General features: G+C 46.4%; 1 protein-coding gene and 1 non-coding gene across 2 annotated transcripts in view; one reads left to right on the top strand and one right to left on the bottom strand.

The window, feature by feature from the left end:
* The window catches only part of LOC126456492 (RNA-binding protein Musashi homolog Rbp6), a 1,339,111-nt gene that overhangs the window by 375,695 nt on the left and 942,641 nt on the right, over nt 1–20,775 (bottom strand). The window lies entirely within an intron of this gene.
* Trnat-ugu (transfer RNA threonine (anticodon UGU)) lies at nt 11,107–11,181 on the top strand. Its single transcript has one exon. It is a non-coding gene; the product is annotated as a tRNA-Thr (tRNA).

Below are 20,775 nucleotides of genomic sequence, written 5' to 3' on the forward strand. Positions count from 1 at the left end.
GACGCCGTCCATCACCCACCACGGCGGGCGAATCGAACTGCAGTCAAATCGGCCAGGCGCGCCCTGAGACGATAGGAATCTTCTCCCTCCCCCCCCCCCCCTCACCACACCATCTCTGCGCCCGGGGAAAACCGCCGTATCTTCCCGCGTTCGATAACACTACAAAACGACCCCACCCTTGCCAAAACGCACATTGTTTATCATCATTTTATTTTCTTTCCGACATCACGAGGTCGGTCTGCTGAACAGATAAGGTCACGCCACACTTTTCTTGCGTCACACATTGATGGCAATATGGCAATGTATGCCGCTTTAACAGTCTGGTCTTATTCTCAAACCACAGCCAGCGCTAATTTCCGTCACTGCACACACACACACACACACACACACACACATACAGAAAGAGGAAGTGTGTGTGAGTGTGTGTGTGTATAAGAGAGAGAGAGAGAGAGAGAGAGAGAGAGAGAATTAAAGTCAGAATTTCTGAATATTCTTCTATCTGTCCTTGTAGTGTTGAGAGTCCATTTCCATATTTTCAACTCAACAGATGCATTGATGATTACCTAGTGAAGATATACTTTACCAAGAAATTTTCGACAGTGCTGAGTGCCACTCATGCAGTATTTTTTTTTAAAGAATAAAGTACCAGTTGACTGTATATTGCCGTATTTTGCTTCTGTACCTTACCTCTTTTTGAAATGGTTTCACCGAACGACGTGTTAATGGTCTAAGAAATTTTAGCACTGTACTCGATAATTGGATATAAGCCGAAATCTGCCGGCCGGGGTGGCCGAGCGGTTCTAGGCGCTTCAGTCCGCAATCGCGCGACCACTACCGTCGCAGGTTCGAATCCTGCCTCGGGCATGGATGTGTGTGATGTTCTTAGGTTAGTTAGGTTTAAGTAGTTCTAAGTTCTAGGGGACTGGTGACCTCAGATGTTAAGTCCCATAGTCCTCAGAGCCATTTGAACCATTTGAACCGAAATCTAGATAAAAAAGACGAAAAATTCAGTAATATCCAGCCAAATGGCAGTTTATTATTTGAAAAAAAAAACCAACTCATTATTCAATGTACTGTAGTGCATCACTAACTCGAGACGTTTTGCGGGAGAGATTGAAATATACAATTTTTAAACATGTACTTCAGAAAGGTGATGGACAAGATGTCAGTAACTAACATTCCGTTTCACTACTGAACTCATTTTCCGAAAATTTTGAGAAGTTTATGTATTCTAGAATACTATCCCATCCGAGCAACAATAACGTCTTCAATAAATCACAGTTTGGATTTCAGAAGAGTTGCTCTGCTGAGAAACCATTTTACATGTTCATTCACCAGATTTTGCAAGCATTAAACAACAAAATAGTACCGGTTGGTATTTTCTACGACCTATCTAATGCATTTCACTTTGTGAATCACAATATTCTTCTAGATAAAAGGATGTTTTATGGCACTGGTTGTCCAGCCAACCAAGAGATAATGTCGTATCTAGCCAAAAGGCTGTAGTAAGTCGTACTTAGTAATCCAACAAAGCAAATCAAGAGAGATTCTATGCGTTTCTTCAAGGCTCAATTGTTCCTCCTATACGTACAACGATCTTCTGTCTAATATATAAAAAGCAGAATTAGTTCTTTTTGCGGACGAGACTAATACTATAATCAATCCAAGCATACGAACAGCAACAGAAGTGTATGCTAATGTTTTTCTAAGAATGTTCTCGCTCTCAATTTTGAAAAGACACATCGTATTCAGTTCTGCACCTCTAGAGGTACTACACGAATGATAAGTGTAGTACATGGTAGGGAAATAATAAATAGGATGAAAAACTCAAAATTGTTAGATTTCCATATCGATGAGAATTTTAACTGGAAAAATCAAGGCTTGGAACTCGTAAAACAATTTAGATCTGCCACATTTGCGCTTAGAATCATTGCAAATCTTGAGGAGAGACAAATACATAGTTCAACTAAGTATTTTCACCGAGAAGGTTCCAAGAAGCGCTTCACACATCCTGTAAATGTAAACGTTGGCATAAACGTTCACTTTTACCATATATTGTGGATTTTGACAACTGACAAGCATGAAAGGAGTGCAACATATGTGAACATACCAAGTTCCACAAGGAACGTTTTAGCTCTGCATGTTTTTACTTGTGACAAGCCTGTTTGTAATTTAATTTTTGACAAACCTGTACGGAATGTGCAATATACTCTCCACTAAAACGTTAACATGGCTGTGTAATGAACGCACACTGGAACACGGTGTACGATCAAAAGCGTTTTAAAAGATCTGAAGGTGGCTGTCTTCCATGTCGGAGCCCGTAAATAAAAAGCAGTTTTGAACGCGATATTTGGTACAAAAAATGTCTTGAAGCACATAAGATCGCTGCTTCTCTTTTCTCATGAGAAAATTCAATAGAATTGAAATTTGTTAAATACGTGTAAATATTGCAGAGAGGGAGTTATTTGTTTTTTTTTTTTTGGGGGGGGGGGGAGAGGGAGGGGGTGCGCAGTTTTGGGTGGCTTCCATGTGCACAGGATCAGCTTGGTACTATTATGTGTTCACATCCTATTCTAATGCTGATGACGTCATCAGTTTCGAATGGAGTACAACTTTAATCAGCTAATACCCGTCATGTCTTGAAAGGAGGATATAAGATGAACATCAATAAAAGCAAAACGAAGATAATGGAATGTAGCCGAATTAAGTCGGGTGATGCTGAGGGGATTAGATTAGGAAATGAGACACTTAAAGTAGTAAATGAGTTTTGCTATTTGGGGAGCAAAATAACTGACGATGGTCGAAGTAGAGAGGATATAAATTGTAGACTGGCAATGCCACGGAAAGCGTTTCTGAAGAAGAGAAATTTGTTAACCTCGAGTATAGATTTAAGTGTCAGGAAGTCATTTCTGAAAGTATTTGTATGGAGTGTAGCCATGTATGGAAGTGAAACGTGGACGATAAATAGTTTACACAAGGAGAGAATAGAAGCTTTCGAAATGTGGTGCAACAGAAGAATGTTGAAGATTAGATGGATAGATCGCATAACTAATGAGGAGGTATTAAATAGGATTGGGGAGAAGAGACGTTTGTGGCACAACTTGACTAGAAGAAGGGGTCGGTTGGTAGGACAGGTTCTGAGGCATCAAGGGATCACCAATTTAGTATTGGTGGGCAGCTTTCGAAATGTGGTGCGACTGAAGAATGTTGAAGATTAGATGGATAGATCGCATAACTAATGAGGAGGTATTGAATAGGATTGGGGAGAAGAGACGTTTGTGGCACAACTTGACTAGAAGAAGGGATTGGTTGGTAGGACAGGTTCTGAGGCATCAAGGGATCACCAATTTAGTATTGGAGGGCAGCGTGGAGGGTGAAAATCGTAGAGGGAGACCAAGAGATGAATACACTAAGCAGATTCAAAAGGATGTATGTTGCAGTAGGTACTGGGAGATGAAGAAGCTTGCACAGGATAGAGTAGCATGGAGAGCTGCAACAAACCAGTCTCAGAACTGAAGACCACAACAACAACAACCCGTTATGTGATGAACATCTCCACAAGTTTTATGAATATCGAACCACTGCTTTAGAGCTTAGTACTTCCCATTTCCGTCGGTCTATAATAACTATTGCCCTTGCAATAGCAAGGCACTGGCTGTGTGCCGCGGCGTCTCTCACACATTTGCAATGCGCAGTTCGACGCAGAGCCTTGAAAACTGGAGCCACACCACGCAAACGGCAGCGCGCGCGGCGGCAGTTTTTGGAAGCTGGCTGCGGCTCGGCACGGACGCCGTTACGCGACGCCGCTACATGCGGGCGGACGCTGTAGCCGCGCTGTGTACCAATCGAGTGGGTCGCATTTACATGCAACAGCGCCGCCGATCGCCCATCTGCATACAGCAACACGCGGCGGGCGCTACTGTAAGCACCCAGCCTGTGTGTGTGTGTGTGTGTGTGTGTGTGTGTGTGTGTGTGTGTGTGTGATGTTGCAGCTGCGCACGCTGTACTCTGAACTGTCCCTGTTCCGCAAACAGCGTCGCGCGCTCTCCACGCTTTTACTGTCAGCTGGAAGCGATTCTCACACTTCTTGCCACAGTACACGCACATTTTTGCGGCATCTGCAGTTACAGCGGCAATCGGATCACAGCACATTAGTAACATGGAAAACGAGTTGAGTACATCGGCAGACCGAGACTACCTTAAACTTTTTTTTTTAGATACCCAATCTTCTGACTGGTCTGAAACGGCCCGCAACGAGTTCTCTCCTCTACCTAACTTTCCATCTCACAGTAGCACTTCGGCCGTTGTGGCTGAGCGGTTCTAGGCGCTTCAGTCCAGAAACGCGTTGCTGCTACGGTCGCAGGTTCGAATCCTGCCTTTGGCATGGATGTGTGTGATGTTCTTAGGTTAGTTGGGTTTAAGTGGTTCTAACTCTAGGGGACTGATGACCTCAGATGTTACACTACTGGCCATTAAAGTTGCTACACCACGAAGATGACGTGCTACAGACGCGAAATTTAACCGACAGGAAGAAGATGCTGTGATATGCAAATGATTAGCTTTTCAGAGCGACACCTACAACGTGCTGACATAAGGGAAGTTTCCAACCAATTTCTCATACACAAACAGCAGTTGACCGGCGTTACCTGATGATACGTTGTTGTGACGCCTCGTGTAAGGAGGAGAAATGCGTACCATCACGTTTCCAACTTTGATAAAGGTCGGATTGTAGCCTATCGCGATTGCGGTTTATCGTATCGCGACATTGCTGCTCGCGTTGGTCGAGATCCAATGACTGTTAGCATAATATGGAATCCATGGGTTCATGAGGGTAACACTGAACGCCGTGCTGGATCCCATCGGCCTCGTATCACTAGCAGTCGAGATGACAGGCATCTTATCCGCACGGCTGTAACGGATTGTGCAGACTCGTCTCGATCCCTGAGTCAACAAATGGAGCCGTTTACAAGATAACAACCATCTGCACGAACAGTTCGACGACGTTTGCAGCAGCATAGACTGTCAGCTCGGAGACCATGGCTGCGGTTACCTTTGACGCTGCATCACAGTCAGGAGCACTTGCGATGTTGTACTCCACGTCGAACCTGGGCGCACTAGTGGCAAATGGTCTTTTTTTCGGATGAATCCAGGTTCTGTTTAGAGAATCGTGATGGTCGCATTCGTGTTTGGCAACATCGCGGTGAACGCACATTGGAAGCGTGTATTCGTCATCGCCATACTGGCGTATCACCCGGTGTGATGGTATGGGGTGCCATTGGTTACACATCTCGGTCACCTCTTGTTCGCATTGACGGCTCTTTGAACATTTCAGATGTGTTATGACCCGTGGCTCTACCCCTCATTCGATCCATGCTAATCCCTACATTTCAGCAGGATAATGCACGACCGCATGTTGCAGGTCCAGTACGGGCCTTTCTGGATACGGAAAATGTTCGATTGCTGCCCTGGCCAGCACATTCTCCAGATCTCTCACCAATTGAAAACGTCTGGTCAATGGTGGCCGAGCAACTGGCTCGTCACAATACGCCAGTCACTACTCATGATAAACTGTTGTATCGTGTTGAAGCTACATGGGCAGCTGTCCCTGTACACACCATCCAAGCTCTGTTTGACTCAATACTTAGACGTATCAAGACCGTTATTACGGCCAGAGGCAGTTGTTCTGGGTACTGATTTCTCAGGATCTATGCACCCAAATTGCGTGAAAATGTAATCGCATGTCAGTTCTAGTATAATATATTTGTCCGATGAATACCCGTTTATCGTCTGCATTTCTTCTTGGTGTAGCAATTTTAATGGCCAGGAGTGTAGTAACGTGGAAAACAAATAGATTACGTTGGCAAACCGAGACTTCAACTTTTTTTTTAGAACCCGAATATTCAGACTGGTCTGATATGGCCCGCAACGAGTTCTGCCCTCTACCTAACTTTTCATCTCACAGTAGCACTTACACTCTTCGTCCTCAATTATTTATAGGGTATATTCCAATATCTCTCATCCACTACAGGTTTTAAACTCTACAATTAGTAACATGAGAGTTATTCTGTCATCATGTCCCTTCTTCTTATCAATTACTTGCACATATTCCTCTTCTCGGCCATTCTGCAGAGAAGCTCATCATTTCTTTCCTTATCACTACATCCAATTTTCAGCATCACTGAACAGCAGCCGGCCGCTGTGGCCGAGCGGTTCTAGGCGCTTCTGTCCAGAACCGCGCTGCTGCTACGGTCGCAGGTTCGAATCCTGCCTTGGGCATGGATGTGTGTGATGTCCTTAGGTTAGTAAGGTTTAAGTAGTTCTAAGGCTAGAGGACTGATGACCTCAGATGTTAAGTCCCATACTGCTTAGAGCCATTTGAACCATCTGATCAGCACCACATTTCAAACGCTTCCATTCTCTTCTTCTCCGGTTTTCCCATAGTCCATAATTCACTTAATTAACAATAGTGTGCTCCAAATGTACATTCTCAGAAATTCCTTCATCAAATTAAGGGTAATATTTGATGCTAGAAGACTTATTTCGGCGAAGAATACCCTATTTGCCTGTAATAATCTGCTTTTTTATGTCCTTCTTGGTCTGTCTGTCATGTGTTATTTTGTTCCCATGGCAGCAGAATTCTTTCTACTTCGTGGTCCTCGAGCGTGATATTAAGTTTACACGTAATCTCATTTCGGGTATTCCTCATTACTTTCGTCTTACTTTGGTTTACTTTCAGTCTATTGTGTGTGCTCATTAGACTATGCATTCCATTCAACACGTCCTGCAGTTCTTCCTTAAAGCAATTCTTATTTATTCTTCAGTCTCAGTTGGACAAAAGAATGGTTCAAATGACTCTGAACACTATGGGACTTAACATCTGAGGTCATCAGTCCCCTGGAACTTAGAACTACTTAAACCTAACTAACCTAAGGACATCACACACGTCCATGCCCGAGGCAGCATTCGCACCTGCGACCGTAGCGGTGGCGCCCTTCTAGACTGAAGCGCCTAGAAGCGCTCGGCCACAGCGGTCGGCTCAGTTGGACATTTTTAAGTACAAGACACGTTTCGATCACTCCGGATCATCTTCAGATCAACGTAGTTACGTCGCTAATCCATCTTTTCTGTTCAGAACATCAGATCACAGTACTCTATATACTGTACATATACTGAATACTCAGATATAAGATTCTGAAAAGACTAGATGGATTTCTGACGCAGCTACTTAGATCTGAAGGTGATCCAGAGTTACAGAAACGTGTCACGTAATTAAAAATGTGCAACTGAAACTGAAGAACTAATGAGAATTGCAGTGTTAAACATGGCTGTTTCTCAGCAACCGTATATTAGGTTCTGTATAGGGTTATACAGCCAAACGGTTGCAAATAACTGTTGGGTGCAATGACTTAGGTTTCGACACCTACGAAGAATGAAATTACATTGCGAGAAAGCAATGGTCAGAATTTAGAGCAGCTATGTTCAGATCAAAAATAAAATAAAACACGTTCCAGCCTTTGCTACGTGAGCCTAGTTTGGAACTTGGAGTCCAATGTTGTTCCTATCCAGACACATGTAGCAAAGGCTGAAACGTGTTTTATTTTATTTTTGACTTGAGCATAGCTGCCCTTAATTCCATTGTTTCTGGCAAAGTGCGTGTGTCTGACAAGCAATCATTCCTAGTGATGTGACGCCGAAATCGCCTGGACGGGCTAATATCCGTAGTAGGTCGGTGGTCATAATCTTCTGGCTGATCAGTGTATAATGTGAGCGGCGCAGTTTTTTCAAAACTGTTATTTAGAAAATCGAAAGAGGCACCACTAAAGACGTCTAGAAGCTTCAACCAGGATCGTAACACGGATGCAGCACGCCGCAAGGGCCCTCATAGCCATGCGCCGACGGCGCGGTGATTACTGTTAATGGAGGCCAGAGTGTGCCTTGTAGGAAGAGAATAATAAAGTGGCGTGCCCGCGGCTCTGCAGTTTACGGTCGCGTAAAGTGGACACTGCGAGAGGAGAAGAGTGGCGTGGAAGACAAGAGCAGGGGATAGAGGAAAGGTAAGATGGGGCCCCGCCGGAGGACGATTAAAGTAAAGTGGATGGGCATTGTTTGAAATGGAGATGAGACCCGCGTAAAGGTGCGACCGGGAGTAGGAAAAGAGCAGAAGGAAGTGCAAATACTTTCGGCCGGCGCCCGTAGAGAGAGGCTTCTGTTAAGGCTCCTTCCGCAGAAACTACGCCGCAGCACACGAGAGAGCCGCCTGCCACAATAACAAACGCGGCAGACGCTTCTTAAAATATTCGTTTCGCCCCGTTAACTGTCTTCTGCCTCGCATATGTTCATATTTCTTCACAGATGTGAGTCAGTCTCTCATCTACAAGGAGACATTCAAATCTCCGTCGAGTAGCTGCCTATAGCGGGTAACACTGCAGTCAAGTACTGCATTTCGCCCGCTCTTGCACGGAAACCGAAATCCGCTGCCGTAACTGCTCTGCTCATTCAATACTTCTAAACTCTTTCAGCGCTGGTATTTCAGTGTAAATTAGCATTGTTATGCATTATACCTCCAGAACTGGCGCAGACGAATGGTTCTATCGCGGTGGTCTAGCGGTTCTAGGCGTGCAGTCCGGAACCGCGCGACTGCTACGGTCGCAGGTTCGAATCCTGCCTCGGGCTTGGATGTGTGTGATGTCCTTAGGTTAGTTAGGTTTAAGTTGTTCTAAGTTCTAGGGGACTGATGACCACAGTAGATAAGTCCCATAGTGCTCAGAGCCATTTGAACCATTTTATTTGAATGGTTCTATCAGCGGTCCTCATTCCTGTTCTACTAAGACATTTTGTGCCTTTGTTCGTGTTCGACGTCCAGTATATAACTTTAGTATTTCGAACGGAGTACTGGCTAAGTTATACCGCGACTTGCGGAAGAAAAAGACCTCAATTTTTTTGCTAAAATCTTTATGGCGTCATAGCTCTCCGCAGTATCTATGCTGTGAAGGACCAGGTGAAGGGCTGGCTCTGAGCACTATGGGACTTAACATCTGAGGTCATCAGTCCACTAGAACTTAGAACTACACTCCTGGAAATGGAAAAAAGAACACATTGACACCGGTGTGTCAGACCCACCATACTTGCTCCGGACACTGCGAGAGGGCTGTACAAGCAATGATCACACGCACGGCACAGCGGACACACCAGGAACCGCGGTGTTGGCCGTCGAATGGCGCTAGCTGCGCAGCATTTGTGCACCGCCGCCGTCAGTGTCAGCCAGTTTGCCGTGGCATACGGAGCTCCATCGCAGTCTTTAACACTGGTAGCATGCCGCGACAGCGTGGACGTGAACCGTATGTGCAGTTGACGGACTTTGAGCGAGGGCGTATAGTGGGCATGCGGGAGGCCGGGTGGACGTACCGCCGAATTGCTCAACACGTGGGGCGTGAGGTCTCCACAGTACATCGATGTTGTCGCCAGTGGTCGGCGGAAGGTGCACGTGCCCGTCGACCTGGGACCAGACCGCAGCGACGCACGGATGCACGCCAAGACCGTAGGATCCTACGCAGTGCTGTAGGGAACCGCACTGCCACTTCTCAGCAAATTAGGGACACTGTTGCTCCTGGGGTATCGGCGAGGACCATTCCCAACCGTCTCCATGAGGCTGGGCTACGGTCCCGCACACCGTTAGGCCGTCTTCCGCTCACGCCCCAACATCGTGCAGCCCGCCTCCAGTGGTGTCGCGACAGGCGTGAATGGAGGGACGAATGGAGACGTGTCATCTTCAGCGATGAGAGTCGCTTCTGCCTTGGTGCCAATGATGGTCGTATGGGTGTTTGGCGCCGAGCAGGTGAGCGCCACAATCAGGACTGCATACGACCGAGGCACACAGGGCCAACACCCGGCATCATGGTGTGGGGAGCGATCTCCTACACTGGCCGTACACCACTGGTGATCGTCGAGGGGACACTGAATAGTGCACGGTACATCCAAACCGTCATCGAACCCATCGTTCTACCATTCCTAGACCGGCAAGGGAACTTGCTGTTCCAACAGGACAATGCACGTCCGCATGTATCCCGTGCCACCCAACGTGCTCTAGAAGGTGTAAGTCAACTACCCAGGCCAGCAAGATCTCCGGATCTGTCCCCCATTGAGCATGTTTGGGACTGGATGAAGCGTCGTCTCACGCGGTCTGCACGTCCAGCACGAACGCTGGTCCAACTGAGGCGCCAGGTGGAAATGGCATGGCAAGCCGTTCCACAGGACTACATCCAGCATCTCTACGATCGTCTCCATGGGAGAATAGCAGCCTGCATTGCTGCGGAAGGTGGATATACACTGTACTAGTGCCGACATTGTGCATGCTCTGTTGCCTGTGTCTATGTGCCTGTGGTTCTGTCAGTGTGATCATGTGATGTATCTGACCCCAGGAATGTGTCAATAAAGTTTCCCCTTCCTGGGACAATGAATTCACGGTGTTCTTATTTCAATTTCCAGGAGTGTACTTAAATCTAACTAACCTAAGGACATCACACACACCCATGCCCGAGGCAGGATTCGTACCATCGACCGTAGCGGTCACGCGGTGCCAGACTGAAGCGCCTAAAACCGCACGGCCACCACGGCCGGCCCAGGTGAAGGACCATAGAAATAACAAACACAAAGTACGTTTTGAAAAGCACTGTCCAAACCACTTCAAACTCGGGGCGAATCAACTACATTTAATGGGTAATGGCGTTCTTTCTCTCCAGACGACAGAATTTACAGGAGGTGGAGTATTGCAGTTAAAATGCGCAAAATAATTTTTTTTTTAGTTTCCTAAAGAAAGAACTTTTGTACGTAATACTCCGTAAGCCACCAAAGGTGCGTGGCTGAACGTGCTTCTGGTACCACTATCTGATGCCCCTCTTCCCTGTTCCACTGGCGAATGGCAGGTTAACCTACCAAGTCTCTTACGAGTTGGGGTATAAAGTGTGCGAGTAATGAGTGCCACGAGTAATGTGATGGGCATACATCTATTAGGCGCACTATGAATGTAGTGGTGTGGACATGTTTGGGAATGTGGGTCTCACGGGGAGCGTGCAAGGGATAAGTCCCTGCAGGCGCACTATCCTCTGTGCCCACGGTGGCTCAGATGGATAGAGCGTCTGCCGTGTAAGCAGGAGAGCCCGGGTTCGAGTCCCGGTCGGGGCACACATTTTCAACATGTCCCCCATGATGTCTATCAACGCCTGTTTGCAGCTAGGGTGTCGATTTAATTATCATTTCATTCTAGAGAAGCTACACGGTCATGAATGGTATCTGTTCTTTCGCCAATATGTACTACCCTCACATATAGTTATTTACTATACGTAAAACGAGCCCCTGTGTGAAGATCTGACATAGACAGGAGGGGCCATTAAGTTTCATTCGGCTATTATTTCCAGTGTTTAGGAAATAGCATTAATAATAGCAGATCAGCCACCACACCAGCTAGAATGGCCGAATCAGTTGGACCGTTAAGAACTTCACATTCGGCGTCTAAAACTTACATGGTCACGCAGTGATTTTTAGAGTGTTTTTCTGGATTTTTACCATTTGGGTAAGGAAGCGATTTGTGTGTTTCTCCGACAGCATCGGAAGTCATAAAACTGGTGTATGAAACAGAAAACTGAATTTCTTACGACGATGGTCTTAGCTATGGCAATAATATATTCTTGCTAAGTTGCTGTTAAGACATCAGGTTTACTGTATGTGCTATACTCGGCAATATATTTGGTTCATCGGATTTTTGTATGGCGTACGTTCTTCCAGCGCGTCTCTACCTCAATACACAGCCGTACAATAGATATAAATGCGCCTCAAGCACTAAAGAAGATTAGGGTTATATCGTCCTGTACGCGACAAAGTCATTACAGACAGGTGGGACTCTCGGTTGGAGAAAGATGGAGAAGGAAATCGGGCGTAACCTCTGAAACGCACCACTGCAGCATTTATCTTTGTTGACTTATGAAAATCACGGAAAACATAACATGCGTTGAAGGCAGGACTGCAAGCAAATGGTAGTGTAATCGAGTGGATGGACATCAATAAGACAGAAAAGCACTTCTAGAGGTCCATGTTCTGGCATTAAAATAAACAGACAGCTTTAAATACATTGAAGCATTTTCATTGACTGCAGTAGCTGTGATTCGAAACTGAAGCAATGCAGTCAGCATGTAATAGAGCAAATTTTAATGTAGCACACATACGAAGGGCTAGACAACTTGAACGAAGCGTCTAAATTAGATCGTACTAAGTCTTAAATCACTCAGTAATCCTCTATGGATGTGGACCATCAACTTTAAGGAAGGTGGCAGTTTTTGAACAGAAGTTTGTGAGAGAAATGTTTGGACCTATGAGTGGCTACGATTGCAATAGTATGATACACTAAAACGTATAAAGAACTGACAGATACTGCACTGACGTACTACTGGGGTGGGCAAAAAATGCACCTTGGAAATAAATGCAGTGCTAGCCAAGGCTACAGAGAGGTGGCGCTGTTGTATTTGACTACGAACGGCACCTGTATAATGTCTACAATACGATTCAAGATCAGTCATGGTCAAAACGGTGTTCTGTATAGATGTTAGTACTTTATATTGGAGCTAAGTGAATTAGAACGTTGCAAAATTTTTGGTGGTCGTATGCCCTTGGATACCGTAGAAATGTTGGAACACGTGAGGCAATACTGACCCTACGACTTATCTTAGAAAATAGATTAAGGAAAGGCAAACCTACGTTTCTAGCATTTGTAGACTTAGAGAAAGCTTTTGACAATATTGACTGGAATACTCTCTTTAAAATTCTGAAGGTGGCAGGGGTAAAATACAGGGAGCGAAACGCTATTTACAATTTGTACAGAAACCAGATGGCAGTTATAAGAGTCGAGGGGCGTGAAAGGGAAGCAGTGGTTGGGAAGGGAGTGAGACAGGGTTGTAGCTTATCCCCGATGTCATTCAATCTGTATATTGAGCAAGCAGTAAAGAAAACAAAAGAAAAAGTCGGAGTAGGAATTAAAATCCCTGGAGAAGAAATAAAAACTTTGAGGTTCCCTGATGACATTGTAATTCTGTCAGAGACAGTAAAGGACGTGAACGAGCAGCTGAACGGAATGGACAGTGTCTTGAATGGAGGATATAAGATGAACATCAACAAAAGCAAAACGAGGATAATGGAATGTAGTGGAATTAAATAGGGGGATGCTGAGGGAATTAGATTAGGAAATGAGACGCTTAAAGTAGTAAATGAATTCTGCTATTTGGGGTGCAAAGTAACTGATGATGATCGAAGTAGAGAGGATATAAAATGTAGACTGGCAATGGCAAGGAAAGCGTTTGTGAAGAAGAGAAATTTGTTATTATCGAGAATAGATTTAAGTGTCAGGAAGTCGTTTCTGAAAGTATTTGTATGGAGTGTAGCCATGTATGGAAGTGAAACGTGGACGATAAATAGTTTGGACAAGAAGAGAATAGAAGCTTTCGAAATGTGGTGCTACAAAAGAACGCTGAAGATTAGATGGGGAGATCAGATAACTAATGAGGAGGTGCGTCTCTGGATTGAAGACCACAACAACAACAGGTCATACGTGATCTTGTGAATAGTGTTGCTCACTAATGATGCAAACGTCAGGGATCGACTCCATTTCTACCATAATAAAGGTCAGGCATGGCATTTTTCAGCCTCGTGTTGACGAATGAAGCTCTCTTGACAGTGACTAGCGAAATAGGCACGCAACACAAAAATGGTTCAAATGGCTCTGAGCACTGTGCGACTTAACTTCTGAGGTCATCAGTCGCCGAGAACTTAGAACTAATTAAACCTAATTAACCTAAGGACATCACACACATCCATGCCCGAGGCAGGATTCGAACCTGTGACCGTAGCGGTCGCTCGGCTCCAGACTGTAGCGCCTAGAACCGCACGGCCACTCCGGCCGGCACACGCAACACAAATCAGAATGCTTGCGCCAGGGTAGAAGCCTCACAACAAGTGTCTATTTACGTTCAGACATAGCTCGCAAGTCCCTGTGTCCAGCGTGGAGACGAAGAAGCTTGCACGGGATAGAGCAACATGGAGAGCTGCATCAAACCAGTCTCCGGACAGAAGACCACAACAGCAATATGCTTCCGTAACCAAGACGGCCGAAGTATTTGATGTTTTGTGGGGCACTATGTTGGAGATTTATGCTGCACACAAGGAATGCGGAAAATTGTCGTCCACTAAGTTACAAAGCCGACGGAAGTGAGAGTTCAGTGATCGTGGCAGACGGGTATTGAAGAGGATTGTGACGCAAAATAAGAGGGTGACAGCTGAAAAACTCACTGCAGGCCCGTCGTGAGGTTGCCATAAGGCAGAATGGAACTAGAGACAGTGGGCGACAGCGGGAAACGGGGAAGGCGCCGTAGGGGAATGAAGATACTGAAGACGTGGTACTGGCAAGTAGTGAGTGTATAAGAACTGCCACCGACTGGAAAATATGGAGGGTACGTGTAGTCTTGTAGACCAAAGAGGCGAAGCGTTGTAAACAGCTAGACGCTATCAAACTGGGAACTACGAATTATGAAACTCAGTTAGGCTGATGAGGTTTTGTCGCACCTGTCAGAAGGATTCCTACGGAAAAAAAGCTTTCTTGTTTAATTTCTCGTTTCGAAACATGAGACCCACGAGCAGGCTACTGCAAGTAGCCGTAAATCTGTGCACTACCTAGTACTCTACGACGCGCGACTGTGCACCCTGTTACCGTTTTACAGCCCTAACTTTTTGGGGAACGGTGCCCGGAGAAGTGGCCGGTGACGGGGCAACGTTAAGTTCCAAACGCGGGCCTGATTTACAGTGCTATTTGGCACGAAGCGTTTATAACCAAGTTGGGCGCGTGGTGGATTTATAGGTGGCGCGGTTTTGCGTGATTTACGCGGCAAGTTGGCGGCCCTGTGGAACGGCTGCGACGCGATGTGCTCCGCGCAGTGCGGGACTCCCCCGAAACCCAGCAGGTAGCCGGTGCGTCACGTGCGGACGTGTCAGCCTGTTTTACACGACACGCCGGCGAGGGAACAAGCGTCACGCCTCGCAGCTGTCGCACGGCTTCCAGCGTGTCAATCAACCTACAGCGGTATCGGTTCATTCGCGCCAGCAATTTCGATCTACGGCGCTAAATAGTGAAAAATAAACATTCCAAAGCGAGACGAAAGGATGGGAAGTTAGGGTTTAGCGTCCTGTAAAAGAAAGCGCAAGCTAGGATTGGGACAGAGTGGGAAGGGAATTCAGCCGTGTCAAGGAAAGCATGCCAGCGATTTAGAGAAACCACGGGAAACCTAAACAGTAAGGCAGGATGAAGAGTTGAATCACTTTCCTGCAGAATACGAGTCCAGTGTCTTACCGCTTCGCCATTGCATTCCGTTTATCTGTGGTAGTGGATAAGGTAGACGGCGAGTTCACTGATTCAGTGTCCTGTACACATGAATTCATTACATCTACATACACACTCAGCAAGCCGCCGTATGCTTCATGGCACTACTAGCTATTCTCTTTCCTTCCCCAGTCGCAAATAGGGCGACGGAAAAACGACTATCTATATACCTTCGTACTAACCCAAATTTCTCCTATCATCGTGGTCCTTACGCGAAATGTGCGTCGGGGGCAGCAGAATCGTTCTGCCGACAGCTGCAAATGCCGGTCTTCTAAATTTCTCAACAGTGTTTTGCGATGAGAAAGTCGTGTTCCCCCAAAGGATTCCCATTTGAGTTCAGAAAATATCTCCGTAATTCTCGCGCGTTGATCGAGCCTTCCGCTAACAAATCTACCGGTTTGCATTCGAATTTCATCGATATATTACTTTAATCCGATCTGGTTGGGAATCCCAACACTCGAACAGCACTCGAAAATGGATTTCACTAGTGTTCTATATGCGCTCTAGTTTATACATGAGATACATCTTCCTAAAATTTGCCGATAAAACTAAAATCTTCTGTTCGCCTTCCCTACTACAACCCTTGCATACTAATTGCAATTTCAAATCGTTTTGCAACGTTACGCCTAGATACACCACCGATCTGACTGAGCCAAGCGGTTGACCTCTAGTACTGTATGCCAAAATAACTGGATTGTTCTTCGTGGACACGCGCAAGCTGCCACTCATCGCACTAACTGGAAATTTTGTCTTACTCACCTTGTATCCTCGTACACTCATCCCACGATGACATCTTGCCCTACAGAACAGCATAATAAGCAAATAGCTGGAGGTTGCTGCTCACTCTATCCGTCAGATCATTTATGCCTATAGAAAATATTATCGGCCCCATCACACTTTCCTGTGGCACTCGTGACGATATTCTTGGCTCTGATGAATACACGCCGTCGGTGACAACGTACTACGTTCTATCGCCTTCGACCTACTCACATATCTGAGAGGCTAATTCACATGCTTGGCTTGGACCTTGGTTAATAGTCGGCAGTGAGGCACCGTGTATCTAGTAGAATGGAATCTGGCTGGTGCCCTTCACTTTTGGTTGCAGGATAGCAGGTCAAAGAAGGGCGAGCTGAGTTTCGCACTTGCGATGCTTCTAAATCTGTGCTGATTGTGGATAGCAGCTTTTCCGTCACAAAGAAATTTGTTATATTCGAACTGAGAATATGCTAAAGGATTCAGCAGGTAACCGATCTTAAGAATAACTCTCTCTCCGTCCGAACAGGCGTCGGAAGGCGCAACGGTACCGACCGACCGCCGTGTCATCCGTGTCACCATACGCGGATATGGAAGGACATGTGGTCAGCACACCGCTCCCCCGGCTGTTATCACTTTGCATGAGCAAAGCCGCTACTTCTCAGTCACGCATTGCCTCAGTTCACAAGGGCTGAGTGCACTCGGCTTGCCAACAGCGATCCAAGGGCAATCGACGCCCGACAGTGCATAACTTCGGTGACGTGACGGCGTACAGGTGTTACCACTGCGGCAAGGCTGTTGCCTGATGTTAAGGATATGGGCATGTAATTTTGCTGGCCCTTTATTTACGTTTCTTGTATACTGGAGATACCTGTTCTTTTTTCCAATCGCTTGGGACTTAGCACTGGGCGAGACAATGGCGATAAATTCAAGCCAAGTAAGGGCCAAGGCCAGTACAGGATATGTGAAAAAGATAATACTGCTTCAGTAGATTACATTGTCTACGTATAATAAGTTGTAAACTTTCGGTGAATTTTAGAATACGGTTCGAAACTAAATGTTTTCCATGGCGCCGGTCTCAAGTTGCTGGTTCATGTGGCTGTCAGTAGGGGTCCAGCCGATGGGTTTAACTATCTTGATCGCTCATACGCCAGTGTGTCTCGAATCGAGATGCCGATAACACGGCAACAGGAAGCTTTCTGAGTTCTCCGTTTCAATAGGTAATTCTCAGTTACAACTTTGCGTTGTAATTTTCGTCGAGAGAACAGCGCTGCATCTCCAACAGATAAAAACATTCGAAGACGGCATCAACATTTTCCAGACATTTATCGTATACGTAAGAGAAAATCCACGTCTGCTCGTTGAAGACGTAGAACGCATTCAACAAAATTTTGCACATAGTCCACAGAAGTCTTACTGAGCTTGCCATCCGAGAGTTCGCCATTCCTCATTTGTCTGTCTCGTAATATTGTAGCGATACTATTGTCTCAAACCGAACAGGATTCAGTTGCTACCACCCCCTGTAAGTGATCCAGGGGGTTGAAAACTCCACCTGTGGTAGTCATTTTCAGTGGATTCAGCTGTCAGCAACATCTTCTATGTGCTGTTTTGTACCGAAAAGTGCTCGAAAATATGTTCATATGGATTGGCGTTCTTTTCGTGTTTCTTTCTTTTTAAGAATTGCATCGTAGTGATTTAGCAGATTGATGCCCCCGAGCTCTGGCCTTAAAATATTAAAAATAGTCGAAGAGGGCAGAACAGTCCCTAAAATATCATTCTTAATCTGCGAACTTACGGGCCACACTGTGAACAGCAAAATGGGGATACAACTTCCACCTGCGCTGAAAGCACTGCTCTGAGAACATGGTGACTCGGCTGGAGGTAAGAAGAGGAAAACCTGAATCTGTTGGAGTGCACGGGTGTCAGAACGTCCTGACGTATGTCCAGCACCGTGCCCCTTTGACTACCAATTTTTTCAGAATGAAAGATTCTAATCTAAAGGTTATTTTAACTAATGTCATAATCATATGTTCGGGTGCTAAAAGTATATTCCATGCCGTTTCTGTTTCCAGTGCATGGGGGGGGGGGGGGGGGGTGACACGCAGAGTTACTCTTATAAAGGAGAATGAGATTAGAGTTGTAATGTCCCGTCAACATCAAGGTCAACAGAGACTGACTGGAAGCTCGGATTACGGAAGGATGGGGAAGGAAATCGGCAGTTGCCTTTTTAAATGAACCAGCCCGGCATTTGGCAGGAGCGATTTAGGCGATCACGGAAATCTTAAATTTATATGGCCGGACGGGGATTTGAAATGTCATTCTACTGAATGTGAGTCCCATGAACCACCTCGCTCGCTTTAAACCCAAGTACCACCGGAGCTTCAGAAGATGACTACGCAAAGTTACAAGGCAAGCAGAAAACAGACACTTATCTGTGGACAGAGTGTCTCCACAAGTTTTTAACCAACATTACAGGTCCTCAATATGGACACCACTTGTCACGTGACAAACGCCAGTATGTACGTGCAGCTCACTGATACGGATTGTTACTGAAAACATGTCAGCAACTCGCCTTGCAGATAACGTTGATTGGGCTCCCTATCTGCAGGTGCCAACTACTTCGATGCGACAAAATGGAGCGGACTGGAGCAGATGGTTAACAACAAAACGTAGAAGACAATACAGCCCACAAGTGCAGGCTGTAATTGTAGGAATTGTGAAAACTACACTACTGGCCATTAAAATTGCTACACCACGAAGATGACGTACTAGAGACGCGAAAATTAACCGACAGGAAAACGATGCTGTGATATGCAAATGATTAGCTTTTCAGAGCATTCACACAAGGTTGGCGCCGGTGGCGACACCTACAACGTGTTGACATGAGGAAAGTTTCCAACCGATTTATCATACACAAACAGCAGTTGACCGGCTTTACCTGGTGAAACGTTGTTGTGATGCCTTGTGTAGGGAGGAGAAATATGTACCATCAGTTTCCGACTTTGATAAAGGGCGGATTGTAGCCTATCGCGACATTGCTGCTCGCGTTCGTCGAGGTCCAATGACTGTTAGCAGAATATGGAATCGGTGGGTTCAGGAGGGTAATACGGAACGCCGTGCTGGATCCCAACGGCCTCGCATTACTAGCAGTCGAGATGACAGGCATCTTATCCACATGGCTGTAGCGGATCGAGCAGCCACGTCTCGATCCCTGAGTAAACAGATGAGGAAATTTGCAAGACAACAACCATCTGCACTACAGTTCGACGACGTTTGCAGCATGGACTATCAGCTTGGAGACCACGGCTGCGGTTATCCTTGACACTGCGTCACAGACAGGAGCCCCTGCTATGGTGTACTCAACGACGAACCTGGGTGCACGAATGGCAAAACGTCATTTTTTTCGGATGACTCTAGCTTCTGTTTGCAGCATCATGTTGGTCGCATCCGTGTTTGGCGACATCGCGGTGAACGCACATTGGAAGCGCGTATTCGTCATCGCCATACTGGCGTATCACCCGGCGTGATGGTATGGGGTGCCATTTGTTACACGTCTCGGTCACCTCTTGTTCGCACTGACGGCGCTTTGAAGAGTGGACGTTACATTTCAGATGTGTTACGACCCGTGGCTCTACCCTTCATTCGATCCCTGCGAAACCCTAGATTTCAGCAGGATAATGCACGACCGCATGTTGCAGGTCCTGTACGGACCTTTCTGGATACAGAAAATGTTCGATTGCTGTCCTGGCCAGCACATTTCCCAGATCTCTTACCAATTGAAAACGTCTGGTCAATGGTGGCCGAGCAACTGATTCGTCACAATACGCCAGTCACTACTCTTGATGAACTGTGGTATCGTGTTGAAGCTGCACGGGCAGCTGTACCTGTACACGCCATCCAAGCTCTGTTTGACTCAATGCCCAGAAGTATCAAGGACGTTATTACGGCCAGAGGTAGTTGTTCTGGGTACTGATTTCTCAGGATGTATGCACCCAAATTGCGTGAAAATGTAGTCACATGTGAGTTCTGGTATAATATATTTGTCCAATGAATACCCGTTTATCATCTGCATTTCTTGTTGGTGTAGCAATTTTAGCGGCCAGTACTGTATTATTCACCAATGGGATATTGATGCATAACAATAAGACTGAGCAGATTCTTTGATGCCCGCATCTCGTGGTCGTGCGGTAGCGTTCTCGCTTCCCACGCCCGGGTTCCCGGGTTCGATTCCCGGCGGGGTCGGGGATTTTCTCTGCCTCGTGATGGCTGGGTGTTGTGTGCTGTCCTTAGGTTAGTTAGGTTTAATTAGTTCTAAGTTCTAGGCGACTGATGACCTTAGCAGTTGAGTCGCATAGTGCTCAGAGCCATTTGAACCAGATTTTTTGATAACCTGTCGTGGGACAGGCACGCCCCAGTGGTAGCGAGACGGTGTCACTCGTAGGCTGCCTGAGGCTACCGGCGTGAGCACCTGCCGCTACTCGGCATTTGCGGCCTCGGAAGCGGCTTCGGCATGTGCGCCCTGGACTGGCTGTGGTTGTACCACAGCGGCGCGTGGAGCCGAGGCGGCGGCGGCGGCGGCGACGGCAGCGCCCGGTACAGGCCGGCCT

This window comes from Schistocerca serialis, chromosome 1 (assembly GCF_023864345.2).
Source record: "Schistocerca serialis cubense isolate TAMUIC-IGC-003099 chromosome 1, iqSchSeri2.2, whole genome shotgun sequence".
Lineage (NCBI taxonomy): Eukaryota > Metazoa > Arthropoda > Insecta > Orthoptera > Acrididae > Schistocerca > Schistocerca serialis.